The following is a 26,492-nucleotide window of genomic DNA, read 5'->3' on the forward strand; positions in this document are numbered from 1 at the left end:
AATAAACCTCTTCCTGTGTATATATCTAGGAAGAGCCTATTTGTTCTAGAGAACCCTGACTAGTACAGGGAAGGACACAGTTCAGCCCATGGCAATGTCCTTGGAGACAACTGCTTCTTAAAAAGGGAGTGGGGATGGCGCCATCTCAGGACGTTGAGATGGTAAATCCCATGTCTGTGTGTGTGTGTGTGTGTGTGTGTGTGTGTGTGTGTGTGTGTGTATTGATACAAGTATTCACATAAAGGCTTTGCTTTCAGCCTCTGAAACAGAACTCATAGGCCCATATTAAATCCAGGTTCTCTGCTCTGCTCACCCACCACCAGGCTTTTGCATGCAGCAAAGCACCACATGAGTGGCACTAAGAACATAGACAAAAAAAAAGAAAAAAGAAAGAAAAAACAGGCTCTGCAATCCCAGTTCTAACTTTTCACATCTGTAAGATGGAGGTACTTTCTACAATTGCCACAAGGATCCAGTTAGATAACCCACATAAAGCACTTAGCACAGTAGCATTCAATAACTAATAACCATTATTAAATACCATCTGCAGCTTTCACGTAGTACTGGTAGCCTATTCATTCAGTCTTGAAATTATGGGTAAATAATCCCTCAAAAGCCATGCAGTTTCCAGAACAAGTTTTAAGCTTACTTTTTGGATCAACCAGGGTCCCTAGATCAGCATTTCTGGAGAACCCAAATCCTTGGTGTAACAGAATTTACCTGATTTTCTCACTGAGGATCTTGGGACTATACTCATTACTTGAATTTTCTTTATATTAGTCTTGATTTTTCAGTCTTCCAATTTGTGGACCTATGGTTATTTCCATAATCTTGTCTGTTCATTTTTATGTGGATTGTGCTAATGGATTTTAACTGTTCTTTGGTGTGTGTGGGGAGAGGAAATTACTCCTCCAAAGAAACTGTATATGAATTGAAGGAAAATTTAATCTGATGGGAGGGGAAGAGTAATTGGAATATGATTAAGTTTTATATATACTAATATTTTTATTAGTGTTTGCAAATCCAGTTAATGACTTAGAAAGTGAGTGAGAGTGTCATGCTCTCCAGGTAAGCCTGTGATGATAGGAGCTGTGGGGAAGGGAGACCCACTGATTGTGGAACTTTTGGAGACGTTTGGTTCCATGACCTTGACCCAGGCTTACGATCTGTGACAGACACTGTGGGCTTGTTCACCCAACACCCATACCCACTCTGGGCTCCTTTCCCACTTGCCTTTCTCTATGATCCTTTTCCCATTCTGCGTTGCAGCCAGAGGAAGTCATGTGACACCATTCTGACCAATGAGGACTAAGCAGAGATCTGGGGGTGATGATACTAGAAAACATTTTCATTTCTGGATAAAAAGAAACAGAAAATGCTGGCACCACCAATCCCTCTCATTTCACCCTTAACCTTGAGTACAGATCTCATGTCTGAGGCTGCAGGAGTCATATTGGGGCCATAAGGCAACAGGCTAAAATGGTGAAGATGGCAGAATGGGAAGACAAAAGAGACGGAGTCCTTGAGCAGTTGAGCCAACTCTGAACTCCTCCTCACATGAGAAACTTAACCCTGATCTATGGAAGCCACCATTGGCAGGTTTTCCAAGATGTGCAGTTACATGCATTTCCAATGGACTTTAATTCGATGGACCTCCTCAATGCCTTACAGACTACTTTGCAGGGAAAGTTTCTAAAAACATAATCCAGAGAAACCCCTGAACAAGGGTTTGGGTGGCCTCAAGGGGAGTAGCTTGGGCAGATAATCAAGTGGGCTCAGCTCAAACAGAAGTGGTCGTACTTCCACAGTGAGAAAGCCAAAAGAAAAAGATGGGGCTGGGATGAGATGAGGGAGAATTAGGAAGTAGAGTCCAGAATGACTGCAAAAATAGCGCCTTTTCTATAGGGAGTCTCCAGTGCTAGAGCAAAGAATGGGATACATCGTTTCTGCCTGCGGATGTTGTTTGTATGTGTCGTCTTGTCCGCTGGCATTGCTCCGGGCTGTCCTTTCACAGGAGCAATAAAATCAAGCCATGTGCACTTCACTCTGCAGTTTGCACAGCATTTTAGCATTTCTTTTGTCCTCTGATCAGTCTAATTGTTTTGCATTGTAGCAGTGTTAGGGGGCAGAGGACTCAGGGAGGAGATAGATGGGCTGAGATGCTGGGTGGCACTCCAAGGAGGGGCCTCGTGAAAAGTTGCCCACATGGCCAAGGACTCCTCTGTTTTGGGTCCCTTCTGGGGCTTTGGTTCAGTAATCATGAAGGCTGGGAGGAGGAGCTGAGAGATCAGGGGGTAGGCAGAGTCTCCAAGGGCCGATGCAGGCTGGCAGGGATGATCAATACCCAGTAAGTAAAGGCAGGTGCAGAGCTAATGTGCGGCCTCCCTGTGGGCATCTGACTTTCCAGAAGCCACCTGCCAGGCTGGCCAAGCTCACCTCCCCTGCAGAGGTGCAGAGGCGAGGATGGCAGGTTCTGGGTGATAAATGGGCTCCTGCCTCGCCACCTTTCCTCTTCTCTGTGTGTGTCTGTGCATGAGGCGCCTCATTTCTCATGTCAGCTGCTGGCTTAGGCTGATGGATGAGCCGGAATGCTGCTGCCTCCTCCGTGCACCTGTTTCCTCCAGCCCCCACCCCCATCCCCACGACCACGGCGGACACTGCAGCCTCAGCTTTCACTCCAGCAAATGTGAAGATTCTGGGTGGAACTGAGGGCAGCCTGGCCATGCCTGAAGAACACCACTGGGGTGCGCATTGTATAGTTTAGGCAGGCTTAACAGGTCCTGGTGATGCCACGAGCAATGCTGGGATGGCGGGGCTGGGGAGGTGATGGCTGAACTAACTAACACTCGTGAGAACTGGTTGTGAGACAGGAACTGTGCATCCTGGTGTCTCTTTAAGTCTCACATGACCCTGGAAGCTTTGCTCCCTTTTTGCAGAGAAACTGAGTCTCAAACCAGTATCACTTATATGAGTATCTGACACAGCTGCTAAGTGGAACAGCCAGAATTTAAGCCCACTTCTCTAGCCCCAAAGGCTGCTGAGGAGTAGATTAAGTGTCCATGAAATATCCCTTCAAATCTGAGATTCTGTGTTCCAGGGCCACCATGGATGACACGAACTACTAAAGCATTGAATGATGCGTCAACATTTGGCATCTTCCCTCAGCTCCAAGAACTCCATCTCTAGTTTCTTCCCTTTCTTCTTGTTCTTATATCCTCCTCCTCTTATTCATCATCAACTCCTTCTTTTTTTTCTTCCTTTAAGGAAGTTCAGAATCTCTATAAATTAAGTTTGAATCCCTTGCTGACATTGTTGGTTGGGGTCTTGCCACAGGTTCATGAAACCATTTGGAAGATGGAGATATTGTCCCTTTTCCTCGTCTTTGTCAAGATTACCCCAAATCCTTGATCTTGGTCCATTGTTCTTCATACCAAGCTCTTCTGCGCCATTTGATTTCCTTGAGTGTGTTTTATGTTTCTGAGAAGCACCAAAGATGCACAGAGTAAAATGGTCCCAGATTGAACCATTGACTAACCTTGCTGGAGCCATCAAGCTCATAGGTCAACATCTTCTTACAGCCCCCGAACAGCTGGAGTCAGCATGCCCCCTCTCCGAGTGCAGCATCTTGACTCTCCATACACAGCCTCAGTGTCTCTAAGGAGGTGATAAGCCTTTGGGAAAGTCCTCAGAGTTGAAAATAGCCATAAGCAAGTCCATTGTCCATCTCTACCTGGAGGTGCCCCCAGTGAGGTTCTCTCTCCCAACAGACCAATAAGATAACAATGGAAGTGAACTGCATTGCATATTCACTCTGTGATAGGAAGGGTTCTAAGTGTATTGTGTGCATTATCTTCACCATAAACTGATGAGGAGTGCTACTATAATCGCCACTTACAGGTGAGAAAACCAAGGCTCAGAGAGGTGAAATAACTTGGCCTTTGTCACACAGCTAGTAGGTGGCAGAGCCAGAAGAACATAGGCAATTTGAGCCCAGAGCCCACTTGCTTAACCACCATGCAAATTTGTTTTGTGCCTATATGTCATCAGTGCATCTTGAAAGCAGAAGCGTCTACCACAGCAGGTCCCTATGCATCGTGAGGAAGTGTGATTGACTTGTCCTCCTCTGCTCTCCATACAAAGGTCCTTGGGCTCAGGGTTCTCTCCAAGACACTGAAATCCCCTTGTAGATACACCACAATTGCAATGGAACTAACAGTTTCTGGCATGGTTGGCACCTGCCGTGTGCCAAGCACAGGGCCGGGCCCTGCAGATAGTTATTTCGTTTAAAGCTCATGGCAACCTTATAAGCTGCTGTTCTCCCATTTCACAGATCAGGCCACTGAGGAGCAGAGAGATTTTATAACTCACCCAAGGCCAGGCAGCTGGTAAGAAAAGGACCTGGAATTCACACCCAGATTTGTCTGACTCCATCTGACAGGTGGAATGGGGATCTTATCAGAGAAACTGTCCAAGCCTAGGACATTTCTGTAAAATCAGGCCAAGTAGATTCTAATGCTATTAATATGAAATACCTAACCTCCCGGTACTTCTGTGTATTTCACCCGTAAGTACTTTATGAGGCAACTATCTGTGGGAAGAACTTCCACACCAACCCCAAAGTGCCTATAGGTTGTAGACAGTCCTCTGGAATCCTAACTCCTTGTCCCCACCTGGTTCAGACCTTCCTTTAAGAGCCCTGGACACAGAGGCTCCCAGTGGATGTGACCACATTTGATGTGATAGAAAGAGATGGGGCTCTGGAGTCAGACAGACTCAATCACCTTCCAGCTGTGTGACCTGTGGCAAGGTATTTAACCTCTCTGAGCCCCAGTTTCCTCATCTATCAAATGAGGATAATGACACTTAACTCAAAGCGTGGTTGAGGAGGTAGAGAACATAATTATACATCCTTATTGCAGCCACAAAGCTGTGGCCCTCAGGTTCCACGGCCTCCCCACCCCCCAACCCCTGTGCCAGACACACTGGCCTTCAATCATTTTTATTCAATTACTCGAAGGTACAGTTGTTTTTCCTGCTCAAAGTCCTTTCCATATGCTGTCTCTTCTGCCCATACTCTGCCCAAAACATAGACCCTCCCAGCTTCTCCCCTGCCAAACACACACGTGCACATACATATACATATATATATGTGCACACAGACACACAGAGACCCAGAAACACACACACACCACAGAGTGACAAAGAGACACACACACACATAGGCACAAACTCATGCATGTAGATATAGGAGGCGCACACACATTACCTGGTTAATCCCTACACATTCTTTAAGTCTCAGCTCACTTTCTCAGGGATCCTTCCCGAGGTCAGACTCCTTGGTTAAACAATCACAAAGAACCACATTCCTTCCCTTCATTGTGTTTATTTTTGCACTAACTCCCTCCCCAAGTCACAGGGCACTGCCTACCCCTCTCCTGTGGGCAAGAACAACACCTGTGTCTGCTCACCACCTCAGATTGCACAGGCTGGAATCCTGACTCCACTACTTATTGTCTGTGTAACCTTTGGCGAGTTCACTGCTCTGTGCCTCAGTTTCTCCATATGTAAGATGTAAAATAATATTACATACCTCACTGAGTTGTTGTAAGGATTAAATGAGTTACTACAGTGACAGCACTTAAAGCATAGCCAGCCTTAGAGGAAATACTATGTGAGGGTCAGCTAGCATTATTTGATGAATGAATGAATGTCTGGCATAGAGAGGACACTGAATAGATGGTAGTGACAACTAATATTATTATTACTATCACCGGATGTGGGTCGGCTTTTCAGGCAAGTGCTGCAGTGGTGGGTCAGTGTGTTACTTGCTGGTCATTTTAGCTCCTCAGTAGAGAGGCCTAGGCATGCAGTGGGTAAGAGGTTAGGATTCTGCCTCAGCCTGTCTGGGTCTAAACCCCATGTCCATAATTCTGTGCAGCCAGTGCTTTAATCTCTGCAAGCCTCGGTGCATTTCTCGTAGACTTGTGAGTTCCGATTAAGGTAACACCTGTACATGACCCGCTCAGCTCCCGTGCCTTGCTCATGGTCCACACTCAGAGAATGTAACCCCCCGGGCCCCGCCATTATTGTTAATAACCATGGGCTGTTGTTACCTTGTTCTGGCCAGACGTACAAAATTACACTCCTTGGAAATAATGTGGGACTGAGTTTTTGCATTTCATTCTCAGAAGATGGGTTGTGTCGTTGTGAACAAAGAACAGCACAGTTGTGTGTGTGACGGTGTGTGTGTGTGTATGTGTGTTCATGTGTATGTATGTGTGTGAGGGTGTGTATGTGTGTATGTGTGTTCATGTGTATGTATGTGTGTGAGGGTGTGTATGTGTGTTCATGTGTATGTATGTGTGTGAGGGTGTGTGTGTGTATGTGTGTTCATGTGTATGTATGTGTGTGAGGGTGTGTATGTGTGTATGTGTGTTCATGTGTATGTATGTGTGTGAGGGTGTGTGTGTGTGTATGTGTGTTCATGTGTATGTATGTGTGTGAGGGTGTGTATGTGTGTATGTGTGTTCATGTGTATGTATGTGTGTGAGGGTGTGTATGTGTGTATGTGTGTTCATGTGTATGTATGTGTGTGAGGGTGTGTATGTATGTGTGTTCATGTGTATGTATGTGTGTGAGGGTGTGTATGTGTGTATGTGTGTTCATGTGTATGTTGTGTGTGACGGTGTGTGTGTGTGTATGTGTGTTCATGTGTATGTATGTGTGTGATGGTGTGTGTGTATGTGTGTTCATGTGTATGTATGTGTGTGACGGTGTGTGTGTGTGTATGTGTGTTCATGTGTATGTATGTGTGTGACGGTGTGTGTGTGTGTATGTGTGTTCATGTGTATGTATGTGTGTGAGGGTGTGTATGTGTGTTCATGTGTATGTATGTGTGTGGCATGCCATGCTGTGTTGCAATTATCCAGAAGCAAAAGCCCTTGGCTTAGTTACATATCAATTAGCAATGATTTCAGCTGCGAGAAACAGAAAACCTGACTCCTGGGGCTCACATAGGAGGGCTTACTTTTCTCTCTCAAGGAGTCAGAAGGTGGGCAGATGCCAGCAGAGTTCTCTGTCTCCTCCATGTCAGGGCCAGCGCCCCTGTAATCCTCTAGATCTTTCCTCAGACTGTTGCTTCTGTTAAAAGATAAGTGCTGTGCTGAGTCCAGGCATCAAGTTTACATCAAGCTAGAAAAATGGAGTAAGGGTGGCATGGGTGGGTCCATCTTCTCTTGTCAGAAAAGCAAACACAGATTTCCATTGTTGTCTCATTAGCCAGAACTGTATCGCATGGGAGGACACTTTGGGAGAGCCACCTGTGGTGCTGGGGACTCAGGTGGCTCCCTCCCCCCACAGTGGTCCTTAACATCCCCACCTCCACACCCAGCAGCAACCCTGATGACAGATGCTGTTCTCTGGCACCATCTGCCCAGTGGGGAGCTCTGTCGACCCACCACTCCCCTGCCCCCCGACATTAGCTACAACTTCATCTCCCCACTTTCACTCTTACTCATTCGAAAACAGAGTAAGAGGAATGGCCTTGAATTTGCTTAAATTTACATTAAAAATGTAAGTCTGGTACAAACATCAGACTTTATGATGAGTAACAAATTACAGGAGACACCTCACTGGGTTGTGACATGAAGGATGAGAATAGCAGGTGGAAATGGCCAAAACACAGGAGAAATCAGTTTAAAATAAGTGAAATTGGCTCTGTCTTAAAGGGGCTTATTTTAAATAACCTTCCATGTAAATAGTCCAAAAATCAGCCCATATGCCACAGGGCCCATGTCCCTCATTGAATTGCCTCTGTGTTCCTCTGTCTTCTCTCCAATGGAACTCAAGATGGCGTGAATAGAAAGACCCATCAGAACATGTTGAAAATGGAAGATATTCCTTTGATTTACATTTAAGGGAATGCAGTTCTTTTTCTTTATGAGTTTAGATTTATGAACTACCTCTCTTCCCTCCCCCAACACACATGCATTATTTTAATGTTCTTTTGATATATATCTCTGCATGTTCTCCATTTCTCTTATTTTCATTTAATTACTCCACGGATTATTTTTAGTTTTCAGGCAAACATTTGGGAAAGGAGTAGAAGCACACCTGGCACATGAAGCCCATGGTATCTGCTTGTTGCTATTTCTCTGTACATACCTCCAACTCTTTGGAAATAGGTGGAGGTGGGGATCAAGTCCCCCTTGCTTTGTTAAACGTGAACAGTGGTTCTCAACCATGGTAGGAGGTGTTGTGTATGTAACTGGTTACTAATATTAGAGTTTACAAATGATTTACTCTTTTCCTTTTCAATAAGCTGCAGCAAATTCTAGATTTTTAATAAGGGCAGGGGTGGCCTTCTGGGGTGGTGAGCAAGATACTGACATAAGGAAAAACGTGTTTTACCTGTACGGAAAGGAGAGCGAGGCTGTTGTTGATACAATGTGATTAGTTGGGGTGGTTAAAAGTATCCATCCATTCAACAGTTGTTTACTGAGCTACTATTGTGTGCCAAGCACTGTCTTCAGTTTAGAGCATACAACAGGGAAAATGTCAACATCATCCCTGCTTTCTTGGAGTTTACAACCTGGTGAGGGAAATAGACAAGAAATGAGACAAATAGAGAAAATTATTAGACTGTGGGAAAGCACTGCATTTCATCAGTCATGGCTGAAACAAAGCTGCATCACAAACCACTCCAAAAGCCCAGGGGCTTATTTTTCGTTCACAATCTGATGGGAAGCTGTGGTCCTGCTGGTCTCAGCAGGGCTTGGCCTCAGGCTGCACCCTCAGTCTCTCACCCTCCTCGGCTCAGTGGCACCTTGCATGCGTTCTTCTCATGGTGAATAGCAGGAGTTCAAGAGGGCAGACCTGGCCTTCTGAACAATTTAAAACTTCTACTCAGACCACATTTGCTGAAGTCCGTTAACCAAAACAAGTCACATGGCCAAGCCCCAAGTCAGCAGGGCAGGGAAGATTCAGGAAGAGGAGAGCAAATACTGGCCAAACAGTAATGGCGTTTATAACAAGCATTAAGAAGGAAATAATGGTGGTGGGGGTGGGAAGGCTGTTCTACGTAACATGGTTAATAAAGACCTCTCTGGGGAGAGTTGGGGGACAGTGGAGCTGAAAAAAAATCCATCCTGTGAAGAGGAGAGAGTGGTGTCCTTGGTAGAGACACCCACAAATGCAAGGGTCCAGAGGCAGGAAAGTGCTTGGAGTGTGGTGGGCAAGGAGGAGAGTGGGCTGTGGAAGAAGTAGATACATAACCTAGGATAGGATCCTATAGGGATTAAGATTTGGGGTTTTATTCCAAGTTTGATGGCCAACCACTGAAGAATTTCAGGCAGCAGAATGATGTAATCTGATTTGTATTTTCAAAAGGTCCCTGTAGCTTCACCGAGGAACATAGGTTAGAGATGAGTCTTTGACTAAGATGGCAGACGTTTCAATGGCCATGTATGTAAGAGGTTCAATAGCCAGATATTGCAACACTTCTCTTGGGAAACCAAAAAGGCTTTCTCTCCCACAAATTTGTTTGGCATTTCATAAAATCTGAGTACATCCCTGGGGTACGTCCCACCTGTGAACACCATCTTCTCGTGAAACGAGGGAAGATGGAGGTGGAGAGTCTTTTTTTAACCTGAATGTGAAGGTATATGCCTTGCTGGAGACCCACCCTGCATTCTGCAAGCTTGTGGCTCCCAGAGCCTTGGAAAAGAAACCACATTTACACTAATGTCAGACTCAGCCTTGAGGAGGGTTGATAAAATCCACATGTTGGGACACTGAAGACTTCACCAAGAGAATTCATGGAAATGTCTTAGACAGAAAGCTTAGCCTCTGTCCAGTGAGCCCAGGAGGTTATACACCTGAACCACAGGTCATTCACACAGGGTTCCATCCAGGAGATTAAGGATGGCCAAATGCACGCTTCTCATAATTCACATATCCTGTTGTGTTTGCTGTACCCGCTGCATGGAGAAGCAATGTCAGTGGAATCTGCAAGCCAGAAGCAGTGGAGGAGGGTTCCATCCTGAGTGTCCACTGCCCAAGGGTGCTGAGAGCTGTGTCTCTCTTCTTCAGACCTGCCCACTTCTTACTCCAGACCCATCAGCTTGGGAAAAATATATACGGGTTTTCATCACGGGTTTGATTTTGGCCACTCTCAAACCAACCCACCAGGGTTGTGTAGACACACCCCCTCAGAGTGACCCTGAGCTGGGCGCTGCAGGGGTCTATCTGTTCCCGTGACTCATATCAGGCTCGGAGCCCCCTCTTCACTCTTGACAAGGCTGCTCTTCCTGTTGGGAGACTTGGCTTGATGCTTACAGCCCTGTCAGCAGATGAAGCAAGACATATGCCAGCAGCAGGAAGCATGCATTAAACACAGAAACCTCTTCAGATCACGATTGTACGGGCCTGTTCTACAAAGAAGACACTTGGCGGCATTCACAGGAACCAGGTCCCAGACATGAAGAATTAATCAAGTGTGACACAGCCCTTGCTTTCCAAGGCTGGCCCCTTCTTATCTTCTGGGTCTCATCCCAGATGTCACCTCTGCCAGGAGGCCTTCCTTGATTACTCTGCCAAAGTCAGGACCCCTGTGTCACTTCCTATCATACCACCTTGTTTTCCCTTAATGGCACATACAATAATCTTACTTCTTTGTATATTTGTGTTGTATCTGTCTCTCCCAATTAGACTGTAAGCTTTGGGAGGACTGAGATCTCCTCCTTCACTGTATCCTGCTACCTAGTACTGGATTTGGCACTTGGACATTTGATGGATATACGAATAGATGAATGAAAAAATGGGACATGCACAGGGGACAAAAAGGACCATCCTTTACTGATAATATCTTTCCCTATTTTAGAACTGACAGGCTTCCCCTGAAACTTTTCCAACTACGTGTTGTGGTTGAAATGCCTGACAAGTTTGGGAGCTGAAGTGCCTTGAGTCACAGCAAAGAGTTGGAGGGAGCAGACAGACCTATAATGAAGTTGTCACTTATTCTCAAATCAATGCAGACCATAATGTGGAAGCAGGTATGGCATCTCCCATCTTGCACCAGGATGGACTTGAGAAAGTGAGCTGAGATCAACAGGCAAGCAAATGGAGGTTCATGAACATTTAATAAAAATCCCAGAGAAGAGTCAGGACGTATAGTTATGACGCTGAAACAGATATATCTGCCCAGAGGTTGAGTGGATGAGATTGTTAACATTAGGAAAACCGTATGACTAAAGATTAGGCCCCTCTAACAAGAATGTTTTAGTTGATCACTCCTGTTGGATGTCATGAAATTATATGCCAAATATACATACAAGTGTCCACATACAGTTACCTGGGAAGAGGATCATAATTTTCTCAAGAGTCTATCATCTCCAAAAGAGGTTAAAGACTGCTACTCATAGGTCACTTGTGGAGAAGATTATATAGATCATAAATTTATAGAAACTAAAGGTGGAAATATGTCTTGCGTCTTGGTCACTCAAAGTCACCCCTCCCCTTGCCTTTCCAGTCGTAGAGAACAGCCTGAGTTGGAAGGAGGGTGGTTAGACGGGGTTCAGTGTCAGTTATGAACATGTTGGGGTTATGAGAGTGGTGGGGAAAAGTAGAGCATGATATTAGTTCACGGAATTTTTACGTATATCTTTACCGGATGTCTTGGCCCTCCACATCCCATCTTGGTTTAGCTCTTTGAAGTACATTTCCCTCCAGGTTATAGACAAGGATTCTAAGGACCATATTCCTGCTTGGTGTTTTCAATGATCAAACAAAGAAGCCAAAGGAAGTAGATGTCACTGTTTCGCAAAGTGTGGTCCATGGGCTATCATCTGGGATACTTGTTAGAGATGCAAATCTCTGAGCTCAAGCTCAGACCCACTAAATCAGAGTCTGTAAAGATGGGGTGCAGGAGTCTATGCTTTTAAGAGGCTCCCCGCATCATTCTGATGCACAAGAAAATTTAAACCTTGGTCGTAGTAGGAGCTCTCGAATGTTCTCCAAGTTGACTCCAGAGTGAACAAAGCCTGCCTTTGCATGTGTTCTTCTCCCTTCCTATTGATGCCTATCCAATTCTGTCTGTCCTTCAAGCTTATCTCATTGCCCATTGCATCCAAGAAGCCTTTTTCAGCTTTCAGACTTCTCCAGCTTCCACTGGCTTTTTTTTTCATGAATGCAGCACCCAGAATTCTTGCCTTCCGCTCTTTTCCATGTGTGTGACTCTGGTCTCCTCAATTCCATTATAAGCAATGGGCTCCTCAAAGGCTGCTTTGCACTCTATTCAGTGCCTCATTTATCTCTAGGGGCAAGAAGGATGTTCAGAAACAACCCTTCCTCCAGAGTATACCTGACTCTCAAAATGTTAGCAAGCCTGTTTTAGACTCTACAAAACAGAAACCAAATAATTTACCAACTTCAAGTACTGATGGTGTGTATGTCTTGCCATTTGGAAATCCCAGTCTCCTCCTGCTTTTGGTTTCCCAAGGCTGCCCTTCCTATTGGTATTTCCTTTTGAAGTGGTAGGAAATGGACCCAGAAGAACTTGAGTTACATTATTCAGTGCAAAGAGTTGGTGCAAGAAACTGGCTGGCCACAGCAGTATGCAAAGAAGCTCAAAGAGTTTCACCTACCCGTGTTTGCTTTCATCCAACACCTCAACTGGATGCTTTGCTTTGAGGTTCAAAGACTTCAAGGAAAGGGTGTTGAGCTCAGCATCCCCCAAGGACCTGGTCAGGACCTTGAGAAAAAAAACTGACAGTGGCTCAGGCCAAACTATGCACAGGATGACTGCACATCTTTGTGCTTTTCACCCTCGATTTCCATCTCATGAGACCTGAATATCTTCAGTACGCTTCAGTGAGCATCTGAAATTTTGGAAGCTTGCTAAAATCACATTCCAGTCTGAGAAAGTTTGGTCATTCCCCAGCGTCATGTCAAACATTGCTATTTTTCTTTCAGAGGTCACCCATAAGGAACTGGACAATGGATTCATTTCAGTGCATTTCCAGTGATCCAGCAGGCTTCTGAAACCAGCGGACTTTAAATATATTCCCAAGGGTACATCTGAGTTTTATAAAACCATTCAAAATCTCTTTCTTAGTGCATGGGGCATTACCACACCAGAGTCTTAATGCATGACATAATTTACTTTTGCCTTTTCCCTTCGTTCTTGAACAGTTGGCCTGGTAGCTGCTCCTGGAACTCATAACAGAGATGTCAACTGTGGAAGTTGATGAAGTCCCAGGACCGTGTCGTCTTTCAACAGAACATTCAAAATTATTTTTGGAAGCCTTAAGAAGCACTATTGCTCTGCAGCCAAAGCTTGTTCTTTTTAAATAAGAAGATAGAGCTATGAGCCTTTGAAAGAAGGATTAGCATTAAAAAATTAATAATACATATAACGTGGATCTTCTCTTTTTCTACGTATTCACACAGCCCTATGTTTAAGAAAGGATATACGTCTACCACATTTTTATTAGCCTGTCTCAGCTAAGGTTTTACAACTTGGTTTGGATTGAGTACTTCCTCACTAGAAAATAGCCAGCTGAGGAAAAGACTACAATAATCTACAACTACAATAAGGTACAACTAGTGAAATCCGTGTTGGGACCAGAATCTTCTTCCACAGTTTGGGAAACAAAATACAAGCCGTGATATCAAAATCATTGAAGCAATTTATACCTTGGCATTTAGGGATATTTTAGAGGGTCCGACAACTCCCTGAAATTGAATGCAAAACTGCAAATGTGTGTGCAAACTTGAGTTTTAATGGGGAAAGGGTCTAACTCTCATTCGATTTTCAAAGGGATCTGTGACCCCAGAAAAGTTTGAAAAAGCTGCATTCAAGATCAAGTGTGCCTATTTGCTGAACCTATAAGCAGGCTGCATCACATGTCAAAACAATATTAATTCTGAAGACAGTGGAGGAAAATATCTGCAATCAAGATTACTCCAGATCATGTAGGGGATCCAGTTGTCTGACTGGAGAATGATATAAGGGACAGGAGTTGGCTTTTCTATTTTTTTTTAAATTGATGGAAATGTCACTGAACATTTGGGTGGCAAGGTCTCTGCTAGGAATCAGAATTCCAAACATGCATTGGCCCCACCTCTGTCTTTAATGGGCTCACAATCTACAGTGAGAGGTAAGGCAATCCCCTCTGTTTCTAAAATTATGGTTCACGTATCTTTGCTCTGCTGTAGGAAAACTCCGACGGAAGCAGCTTGGGTTCAGCAGCAAGGAGCTCCTGTGTTAATGAGTTGTAGTAGAGATGCTCTTGCTGGTTTTGGGAAATCCCATGAGAGTTCAGAAAATAGGAGACCTCTCCCTCCCTCTGGAAAGCATACTCTTCTTGCCTGTCTGCTCACTGCTCCTTCTCCCCATCAGGGGAGGGAACATAACAATTTCTGTTTCAAGAGATTAAATTGCTTGGCTGACTGTCGTGGCCCTGGGTGGGACGAAAGCAGACATCGTTAATGGAATGTGTAGCTGCATTTTTTGATGGATCGTTTTGAAAAGTATTTAACTGGAGAACATTAGCACAGCTTGGGCAAAAGTGCTTTGTGGGGAAATTAAATCCCCATATTTCTCCATCTCTGCAACTGCTCCCTTAGTACAGACTTTTAAAGGGGGCTTTGGCAAAGGCCGACATGTTGGGGCTGGCTCTGAGGGTCCCTGGACCACACCCGAGCTCACACTCAATTGGTCGTTGCTCTGTGGTCCTCACTGCTCATGGCCAATCTATCAGAGGCTCATAGCCTCTCTGACAGGCCATCTAGAAAGGATTGAGAGGGACGGTTCAGCAAAGAGGAAGTGAACTGGGGGTGGAATGGGCTTTGGTCTCCATCGCAGCCCTTCCTGATTCCAGCCTATTTGGATCTAAGACCCTGCTACTGAAAACTGCCCAGCCCACCCTCACTGTGAAAGTAAGCATCCCAGGTGACTCTTGGAAAAGCAATGCCTTGTGCTATGCCACCATGGGGGCCAGTCCCACCCCTGACCACAGGGGATGGAAACTAAGGTGAGCGGAGTGACCAAGAGTAGCCAATCACAGACCAGGGTATGATGGGTGAGCCCCTGGGACTGCCTTTCCCAGACAGGCCTAGATGTTGCCACATTTAGCTCCAAACCAGGTGTCTACAAAGACACCTTCACAATCAAAATTAATTCTTTGAAGGACAGGTTCAGATTGTCTTTTTTGGGTTTCCCTGGTGGTGCAGTCATTAAGAATCCACCTGCCAATGCAGGGGACACGGGTTCGAGCCCTGGTCCAGGAAGATCCCACATGCTGCAGAGCAACTAGGCCCATGGGCTGCAACTGCTGAGCCTGCGCTCTAGAGCCCGCGAGCCACAACTACTGAGCCCGTGTGCCACAACTACTGAGCCCACGTGCCTGCAGCCCGTGCTCCACAACAAGAGAAGCCACCGCAATGAGAAGCCCACGCACTGCAATGAAGAGTAGCCCCCGCTCGCTGCAACTAGAGAAAGCCCGAGTGCAGCAGCGAAGACCCAACGCAGCCAAAAATAAATAAACAAAATAAATAAATTTTTTTTTAATTAAAAAAAAAAAAGATTGGCTTTTTCAGGCATTTACCCCCTGTTGGAGGTTTAGGCATGAAATTAGCATAATTTGACCTTCATGTCCCTGATTCATTCTATTATATCTCACTCAATGTTGTGGGCAGGGGCCCCTATTCTATTCAAAATAATTTGTTCTCCAGGATCTGCTCATCTCGTTTATACTGAGCTGAACCCTAAAGTGTGGAGCAGAAAGTAGAGTACACAGTGGGGTATTTAATGAAGAGATGTTGACCCTAAGTGGCCCCACAAGTTCATATTCTGCCACCTTCTCTGTGAAGTCCTCCCCGATCCTCCTACTGAAATAAATCACTTCCTCCCTCTCACAGCTGCCATCCTCTGCACCTATCTAATGAAACACTGTACACTGCTTTGGCATGACTTATTCACTCCCATGGCAGCCCCATTTCTGTGTTCCCCCAGTGCCATGTCAGACAAAAACTAGCATGAACATTTTGGTTAAAGTCTAGCCAGCCTGATGTTTTGGGTCGCTTCCCCCTTTAATGATAATCACACAGCTATCGCTGACACCTGTATGGTCCAGGCACTCTGTCTACATTATGTCATTCACATGTACCTCTTGCTACAATCCCCTAGTGGAGGATACTATAATTATCCTCCTTTACAGGTGAGGAAACTAAGTCTCAAAGAGACTGAGGTGTTTCCCCCAAGATCATTAGCTATGCTAGTGCCAGACTTGAACTCCAGCCAACTTAACTCCAAAGACTGTGCTATTGATCCCACTGGGACACTGCCTGTCCTCAGATACCCATGACAGAGCCTCCAACTGGGCAATGGTTCCCACCATTGAGTTGGAAAGCAAACCCTACATACAAAGTGGTTAGCTACCAATGGATGCTAAAGTAGTGGGTGAAAGTTTGATGAGATACAACGTGGGTGCAGAGTCCCAGAGTATCTTCTCTCAAATTAGCCATGAATTAGAAATGGAGACATGGTATCATTTTACATATCAGGAGAAAACTGACCGATACAACCTTAATCAAGTGATCAAAGCCAACATCATCAATATGGGGGCAAAAAAGGATAGCTTTTGTCTCCTGGTGTGAGGCACTGAGAAGGACACAGCATCACTCTGGTCTTCCTGCCAAAAATGCAAAAACTTGGATCTCATCATGAGGAAACATTAAGAACATGCTCTGAAAAACTGGCCTGTGTTCATCAAAAATATCAAAGTCAGGAAACACAAAGAAAGGCTAAGGGGCTGTTTCATGTTAAAGGAAACTAAAGGTTCTGGATTAAAGGTAACTAAGTGCAGTGCATGTTCTTAGGCTGTAGCCTGAACTGCAGCAAAAATAGCTATATCGGACATTACTGAGACAAGTGATGAGATTTGAATATGTACTCTGAATTAGATAACAGTGTTGTACCAATGTTAAATTTTCTGATTTTGATTACTGTGATTTTATACTGATTATATAGGAGAATATTCTTAGGAAATGTGGACTTTAGTACTTAGGGTTATATGGACACAATATCTCCGAGTAACTCAATGGTGCAGAAAAACATAATATGCATATGTTTGTATAAAATACAGAAAGAATAATAAAGCCAGTGAGGCAAAGTAGAAATAATAGGTGGATCTGGGTAAAGGTGTACAGGAGTTTCATGTACAATTCCTACAACTTTATAATTTTCAAAATTATATTGAAATTCAAAATTGCACTCCTGGAGATCATTGGCTCCATTTTACAGGAAACAAAACTGAGACACAGAGAGGCTGGGTATCTGTGTGCCTAAGATCACACAGCCAGTACTTGCCGGATCCAGGATTTAAGATCAGTTAGTCTATCTCCAGAGCCTATATTTTCAACAACTACTCTAAAATTTTGTTTTGGTATTATCCTGATATGTATGAATTTCTGCTTTGTCAGATGATCTCCAGGGGTGCAGTTCTAAAGATGAGCAAATTGTTTTTAGATTTGGAAGCCATTTCATCAAGCACAGGCTGTCCATGAAGGCCTTGAATGCAATGCAGTTAACAAGAATTAATAAGAAATTGGCAGCCTGATATTTTTGGCCCAGTCAAAATGTGTGGAGTCTCATTGCTAATTAAGTCTCCTCATTTTTCCCAGAGCAATGCCACCTGTGGGTTTGCCGGATTTATGTATTTATTTTTCCAAATGGCAGCTACCTGACAGTTTCAGGAACCTGAGAAAAATAACTAGGATATTAAAAAAGAAATGGGGTCTCCCCAAAATGCAACAGGATGGGCTCTTAAAAAATGATAGATTTTGGTGATACACCAAAACTGAATTGAAGTCTAAAACTTCGATTTTAAGTCAGAAAATTACCATTCAATTAATAAAGATTAATTTATACCTACTCGTTATAAGGTACTGTACAAGACACTACTGGGGACTTGAAGGAGAATAAGATATGGACCTGTTCTCAAGTTACACAGTAGAAAGACCTCAGTGTCTGGAGCAAAGTGACCAGAGTGAGAGAGCAGAATGAGATGAAGCAAAAGTAGTGGCCCGACCTAGATTTCTGGGGCCTTGGAGGCCATGGGAAAGAATTTGGGTTTGATGCTAAGTGCCACAGGAATCCACTGAAGAGTATGAAGCACAGGAATGGCATTAATTGATTTACATTTTGAACACAGAATTTCTGGTAGTTGTATGGGCCAAGTCCAAAGCAAGAAGATCCAAGATGAAGCCGTTGTAGTTCATCAGGCAAGAGATGATGGTGTGCTAGACAATGGTGAGAACCCATTGGAGAGAGCCCAGTTCCTAGGCCACAGCTGTTTTGGAGATAGAGACACCATGACTTGCCAATGAGATTGGGTTGGGTTGGGTTGGAGTGAGGGGCAATGAGGGCAAGGCAGGAGCCAAGGATGACCTAGTTTTGAAAGAAGGGTATGATTTGAACACATGGGGGTGAGAAGGATGATCTTCTAAGCAGAAAAGTGTGAGCATCTGCCTAGATGATCTTCTAGGCAGAAAAGGTGAGAAAATGGCGCCCATGTCCAGGGAAGCAGGAGTAACTGGAATCTTTCTGGAAAATGAAATGCCAAAGGGAAAAGGGTGGGATATATGGTTGGAGCTAGAGTGGAAAATGCCAGACCAAAGAAAATGAGTTTCTTTCTGCAGGCAATATGGAGACACCACAGGACTTTGAACAGATTAGAAGACTCCCAGCAGGGCCCCGAGGGTTAGAACAAGTCCACCGCCTTCCTAATGACCCATTCTTGTACTCAGCGATTTAAAGAATATTTTGCATCTAGCATAAATCTCTCTATTGGCTCCGTGGAAAAACACCACACACCCACACATTGCCTACCTCACTGATTTTTAAAAAACGGTTTTTCAATTCCCTTTTAAGGCTGTTGGTGGGCCGACATATTTACCAGACTATTGACAATTTCACACATTCAAATTACAACCTCCAACTTCTGCAAATAAAAGATCTTTATGTTCCCCAGTTGTGAAGTTTACTTGCAATTTCTATGTAGAATGTTCCATCTGTGCTTGCATTCAGAGACTCTGTGAGCACATCTGCTCACTGCCACGTTTAAGAATCCCAGAAAAAGAAGGTTTGTTTGTAAAGGCCTGGCAGCCCCACCTCTTTCCAAAGGATGCCTTGCAGATGCTTGCTAGAGTGAAACAGTCACGACGGAGGCACCGACCCCAAACAGTGTGTCCCAACTATTTTGAGAAGTCCAACACCAAAGGAAGGCCACAGTGATGAGCTTGATAAGAGCTCCATCAGGCTTTTTTATGCTATTGATGAGATGCCCTGTTTGGGCATTCTGTGGGTCTTCTGTTCACTCAGTAAGTATTTGAAATAGTGGATGTGAAAGGCCTGTGTGACTGTGTTGAGAAATTAAAGGTTAGAAGCTCTTTCATCACTTATTGAGTTTGCAGGACCAATACTCTACATGTACCACAAAGAGGAAGAAAGAAAGGAGTATAGTAGGAGGTTCTAATTAAAACAAGGACTTTGCAGGCAGATAGACCTGGGTCTGAGTCCGGGCTCTACCCTGTATTAGCCATGAGACGTTGAACTTGACCTCTCAAAGTCTTTGGTTTCCTTACCTGCACAATCACATAATAAGAATTACTTTGTGGAATTTGGGGGTTCATTCTATAAGATGATTTGTATACAGTTTTTATCTCAGAATAAGTCCCCAATAAAGCTTAAAAAATCCCCTTCTCTTATAACCATGTTGAAGGCAGTTCTCTACATTAAGCCATTAGATGGATGATAGGACTCATGGGGCCGAGGAAATTTAGAGAAGCATCAGTGTAATGGAATAATCAGGAAGGCATCATGGAGACCAGAAATTGTAGCCTGGTATTGAGCCACAAGAAGTACGTCAGCAGGGCTTTGTAGTTCTCTCCTGTAGAACTTAATACAGTATATTCCAGTTGAGATGTGACTGGACGCTAAAGAGCAGGAGCCATGCCTGATTCTTTCTTGTCGTGATTCCAATGCTGAGCACAGTGCAAGGCACCCAGAAATGGACTCTATATATGGAATGGATGGATGGATGGATGGATGGATGGATGGATGGATGGTGGATGGATGGATGGATGGATGGATGGATGGATGGGTGGATGGATGGATGGATGGATGGATGGGTGGATGGATGGATGGTGGATGGATGGATGGATGGATGGATGGATGGGTGGATGGATGGATGGATGGATGGATGGGTGGGTGGGTGGGTGGATGGATGGGTGGATGGATGGATGGATGGATGTGTGGATGTGTGGATGGGTGGATGGATGGATGGATGGATGGATGGATGGATGGATGGGTGGATGGATGGATGGATGGATGGATGGATGGATGGGTGGGTGGATGGAACTAATGAGAGAAATTTTAAGAGACTAACATCCTAAAAAAGAAGAAAGCAGTGCAAATGTATGGAGGTGGGGATAAGATGGGCCATGACATTTTTGGCTAAGAATGAACTCATGATGTTTGGAGCAGGGAATGTGTACTAGGGAACTACAGGAATGTAAGTGTCTCAATATTAGAACCAAACTCAGGGTCCTTTGTAGGCTGGGAAGAGATGGTCACCTGATATAGAAGTCATTTGGGACATCTTCAGCTGGAGAGTATCAGATGAAGAAAGAAAGGTGTTAGGAGAGTTGGTCTGACAGCAGTGTGAACAAAAGACCTAGAGGTGACAGAAAGACGAGGGCAAAGCCAGTCAGAGGCTACTATGGGGAAGCAGAAGGTGCAGGAAATAGAAATGACTTTGGAGTCAGTGGGCTCAGGTTCAAATACTGGCTTGGCTGTGTGACATTAGACATGTTGCCTAACATCTCAGAGTCTCTGTTTCCTCAAAACGCCTGGCATATAGTCCTGTTCCCTTCTCCTTGCAGTTAAATTTACTTTGGGAATATCTTTAAACAATAATAACACTTAATACTGAGTACTTCCTTGGTGGAAGGCCCTGCATCAGGGCTTTGTGGGCACTTCCTGCTTTCCCTAAATCAATAGTTACAACAATTCTAGGAGGTATATAATATTATTGTCCCCATTTAATAGATGGAGACACTGAGACTTAGGGCAGTTTAATGACTTGTGCAATCTCTCTCAGCTGATGGGAGAGGCAGGATTTAAACTCAGGTCAACCTGATGCCTGAGCTTGCATTCATTATTTCTTGTTAAGCTTTTATTAACATGTAATGCATGTGGTGAGTAGCCTCCTAAAATGACTCCTCCCTCCCAGTATTCACACCCGTGTGTAATCTCCTGCCTGTGAGTTTGGACTGGACCTAGTGACTTGCTTCTATGAGTAGAATATGACAGGTGATGAGATGTCACTCCATGATTAGGTTACAAATGACTATGTCTTCCACCTTGGCAGTACCCTTTCTATTTCCTTCTTGGCTTGCATGCTTTGGTAAAGCGAACTGCCATGTTGGAGAGGCCCACATGGCAAGGAATTGGGGGTGACCTCTGGCCTATAGCCAGCAAGCAACTGAGACCCTCTATCCAACAGCCCATGAGGAAGTGAATCCACCCACAACCACATGAGAGTTGAAAGCAGAGCCACCCCAGCTGAGCCTTGAGATGAGGCTGCAGCCCCAGCTGACATCTTGCTTCAGAGACCCTGAAGCAGAGGACCCAGTTAAGCCATGCCCAGATTTCTGACGCACAGAAACTGTGAGATCATAAATGTTGTAGTTTCAAGTCCTATGTTTTGGGATAATTTGTTATGTGGTAGTGGATAACTAATACAACATGCATAGAGAAAAGTGTGTCCATCATTATTGGACAGCTTGATGGATTTTCACCAAGGAAGCACACCTGTGTAACCAGTACTGCAATCATTGATTGATACAATCAAGAGATAGAACATCACCAGCACCCCAGAAGCTGTGATCACACACCTCCTAGTCCCCACGCCCCTCCACCCCGAGGAAAATTTCTCTCGAGATCTATCACCATAGATTAGTTTTGCCTGATTTTGAACTTCATAAAAATGGAATCATGTGGTAAGTACATCTTTGTGTGTGACTTCTCTCTTGGAGCCTGCCTTCTTAATCTCTCCCTAAATTTCCTCATCAATGGAACAAGCGATCTTCATTATTAGTCTTATCTTGCTATGATCTTCATCTATCCCACATAACTAATTCCATGTATTTTATCCATCCCATATAATAATTCTGTGTATGTATTCTGCATAACAAATATTCCCAAAATGTCACTTAAAAAAAAGTTCAGCTTTTCCTGTCATGGAGATGTGACGCTTATACTTTTTATAAACCATTTAAAGAAATTGAACAACCCTTAAGGGATTCTCTGTTTTTGTCCTTTGTTGTCCTAAATTCACCAGGACACTCTGGGTAAGTCACTCCACTTTTCTGGGCCAAGGTTTTCTCTTGTGCAAAATCAGGCAGTTTGACCTAATTTTAAGTTTCAACTGTGGAGTCCTGAACTTGTAAGAAGAACTTCTGGTCTAGATCATGACACACCCCCTAATGTCACCCCTTTACTAAGACATGTTGACAAATTTAAGTAATTTTCAAAATCTAGTTTAATTTTAATTCATCTGAAACACACATAAAATTGACCACTTGGGATGGGGAGAGATTATGAAATGAAATAAATAATAAATAGGATGTGAATTCAAAAGAGTTGGGAATCATAGGCCTGGAAAAAATGATGGCTTAGCTTTTTCAAGTGGAAAATGAGGCCAATAAAGACAAATTACAATGATAATTGCCTGGTTCTAATCAGTGGCAAATTATGGGTAAGTGGGTAACTGGGCAGTTAGTCCCAGAAAAAGCCATTTGCTCTGTGATATTAGACACAGATTTGAGAATTTAGCCTTGAATAAAAACACTTTAACACCCATGGGCAATTTCTTTCCACTTCTGTACATTTAATCCTTTCCGCTGGTTATTCAGAGTTTGTACAGCCCTGTGTTCACCTGTAATTACACCAAGAACATATGGCACTACTTGTAGGAAAGGGGAACGAGTTCTCAGGTGTAGATTTTGCCCTGAACCTGTGTCATCTACTGGGGTCACCTTGTAGCTAGATTTGTCTAAAAGTTCTATGGTAGCTTTCTACTTAAAGCTGATCAAATTTAGAACCATAGAATTTCCACACCTTATTTACCAACTCACTTTTTTATTAAAGCAAATGAAAAGAAGTCTTATCCAAGCCCATTGCTCTGATGTACTTGATCTCTCCTTGCTCCTCAGGTACTTCATTGTGAATCATCCTTGCCTCTGCTCCCTATGCCCTGCTCACATGGATTCTCATCAGTTCTAAGGTTTAGAGAAAACACTTTCATGTTTCTAGGACTTCATATAATTGGCCCCTTCTAAATGCTCCTCTCAAGAAGCATCCCTTGCACACCCTAACCAGTAGCTTCTTCCCTGGTCATCTCTCTTACTGCATCCTAATTCTTACAATGACATACCATCATTCTTCCATTCATTTTTTTTGTTGTTGTTTAAAAGTAAATTTTTTTATTAAGCATAATTTACATGCCATAAAATTCGCCCTTTTAAAGTTTACAGATCAGTGGTTTCTAGTATATTCCTACAAACCCCTGGAAACCACTAATCTACTTTCTGTATCTATGGATTTGTCAATTCTGGACATTTTATATAAATGGAATACTATAATATGTGGTCTTCTGTATCTGGCTTCTTTCACTCAGCATAACGTTTTCCAGTTTCCTCTATGTTGTAGCCTGTATCAGAATTGTATTCCTTTTATAGCTGAATAAATTCCATTGTATGGATATACCACATTTGTTTATCCATTCATCAGCTGATGGATAATTGGGTTCTTTCTACTTTTTGATGATTATGAATAATGCTGCTATGAACATTCACGTACAAATGACATTTATTTGTACATAAATGACATTTGTGTGACATTTATTTTCTTCTATTCACTTGTTCTTTTTCTGTCTCCACAATTACGATGAAATGTCCGTGAGGTCAAATTCCTCATCTGTCTCATTTACTGCTGTTTCCCCAAAGCCCTGAGACAGAGTCTGGCGACTAAACATTTGATAAGTGAATACAAAAATGACAAAACAGTGAAGCAGATATTATAGAACATATTTTTAAAACCAACTTTATTTTTACAATAAATGTCATTCATTACATACAAACCTTACACCCAATAAAACATATACACTTTAAGTGTACAATTTGATGAGTTTTGACAAAGGTAAATACTTGTATAACTACCACCATAATCAAGATAAAAAACACGACAGTCAAGATGTAAAACCTTTACGTAACCTTAAAATATTCCCTTGTGCCCCTCCCAGTCCATGTTTAGCCCCCAATCCTGTCCCTAAGTAAACAGTGATCTGCTTTCTATCACTGGACAAGATCTGCCTTTGCTAGGATTTCATGTAAATTGAATCACATACTATGTGTTCTTTTGCATCTCAAGTCTTTGGCTTAACATCTTTCTGATACTTATCCTTCTTCTTTCATGTATTGGTAGTGTATTCCTTTTCATGACTGAGTAGTATTCCATTGGAAGTATATCCTACAATTTATGTATCCATTCACCTGATAAGGGATATTAGGATTGTTCCCAGTTTTTGGCTTTATGAATAATGTGTCTATGAACATTTTAAACCCGAGAGTGGAATTGCTGCCTCAGTGAAAATTGCTGTTTAGCCTTATAGAAGCTGCTCAACTTCTGCCCAAAATAGTTACACTATTTTATATTCCCATCAACAATACATGAACTTTCCAGTAGCTCCCCGTCCTCATCACACTTGATATTATCTATCTTTAAATTTTAGTCATCTGGGTGGATATGTATTGGTATCTTTTTCTGGTTTTCATTCGAAATTTTTTGATGGCTTCATGATATTAAGCATCTTTTCATGTGATTTTTGGCCTTTGGTGAAGTATCTGTTCAAATCTTTTGCCGACCTTTTTTTGAGTTGCTTATTTTCTTAAAGTGTTCTTTATATATTCTGGTTATAAGTCCTTTGTCAGATACATGTATGGCAAATATTTTCTCACACTTTGGCTTGCTTTTTTTCATTTTCCTAATTGTCTTTCAAAGAGTAAAATATTTTAAATTTGGTACAATCGAATTAATCATTTTTATTCCTATTTTCCTTTATGGATTATGCTTTTGTGTCCCAATTAGTAAATTTTTTGCCGATGTCAGGATCACAAAGATTTTTTACTGTTTTCTTCTAGAAGTTTTATAGTTTTAGCTTCTATGTGTAGGTCTAGGTGGGCTTTGAATTAATGTTGTGTATGATATAAAGTAAGGGTTGAGACTCATTCATCTGTACCCATTTGGTCCAACATCATATGCTGAAAAGACTATTCTTTTCCCATTTAATTCCTTGGCTCCTTGTTGAAAATCAGTTGATCATACATGTGTGCCTCTATTTTTGAACTCTTCTGTTCCATTGATCTACATGTCTGTCCTTATGTCAATACCATACTACCTTGATTACTATAGATTTGTAGTAAGTCTGGAAATCTGGTAGTATAAGTCCTCCACTTTTGTTCTTTTTACAACTTATTTTGCTAGTCTAAGTATTTTGCACTTCTATATAAATGCTAGAAAATCTTATTAATTTCTACAGAAAATCCTCATAGGATTTTAGTTGGAATTGCATTGACTGGGCAGGTCAGTTTGGGGAGAAATCATACATTAAAAACATTAAGACTTTCAATCCATGAGTATGTTATATCTCTCAGAGATTTTTTAAGGTCTTCCTCAATTTTTTTCAGCAATATTTTATAGTTTTAGATATTCAGCTCTTATACCTATTTTAATGTATTTATCCCTAGGTATCTCATGTTTGTATGCTATTATTTTTAAATTTTAATTTCTAATTATTATTTTTAAATTTTAATGTTTAATTATTCATTTTAGCATATAGAAATAGAATTGATTTCATATACAGACCTTGTATCCTGCTGTCTTGCTAGACTCACTTATTACTTATAGTAGCTTTTTAAAAAATTCCTTTTAATTTTCTCTATAGATGATCATGTCATCTGAAAATAAAGTTTTACTTCTTCTTTTCCAATCTATATGCCTTTTATTTCATTTTCTTGACTTCCACTGTCTAGGACTTCTCAAATGATGTCAAATAAGAGTGAAGAAAGTAGACATCCTTGTCTTATTCCTGAACTAGAGGAAAAATATTCAGGCTTACACTCTTAAATATGGTGTAGGGTTTTTGTAGATGTCCTTTATCAATGTGAAGAAATTCCCCTTCTATTCCTACTTTGCTGAGGTTTTTTTTTTTTTTTAATCATGAAAGTACATTGAAAATGTCAAATGAATGTGCTGTGTTGATATTATGGTTTTCTCCTTTATTCTGTTAATAAGGTGTATTACACTGATTGATTTTCAAATTTTAAACTATCTTGGCATTCCTGGGATAACTCTTACTTGATCATGATGT

Source organism: Balaenoptera musculus, chromosome 1 (assembly GCF_009873245.2).
Source record: "Balaenoptera musculus isolate JJ_BM4_2016_0621 chromosome 1, mBalMus1.pri.v3, whole genome shotgun sequence".
NCBI lineage: Eukaryota > Metazoa > Chordata > Mammalia > Artiodactyla > Balaenopteridae > Balaenoptera > Balaenoptera musculus.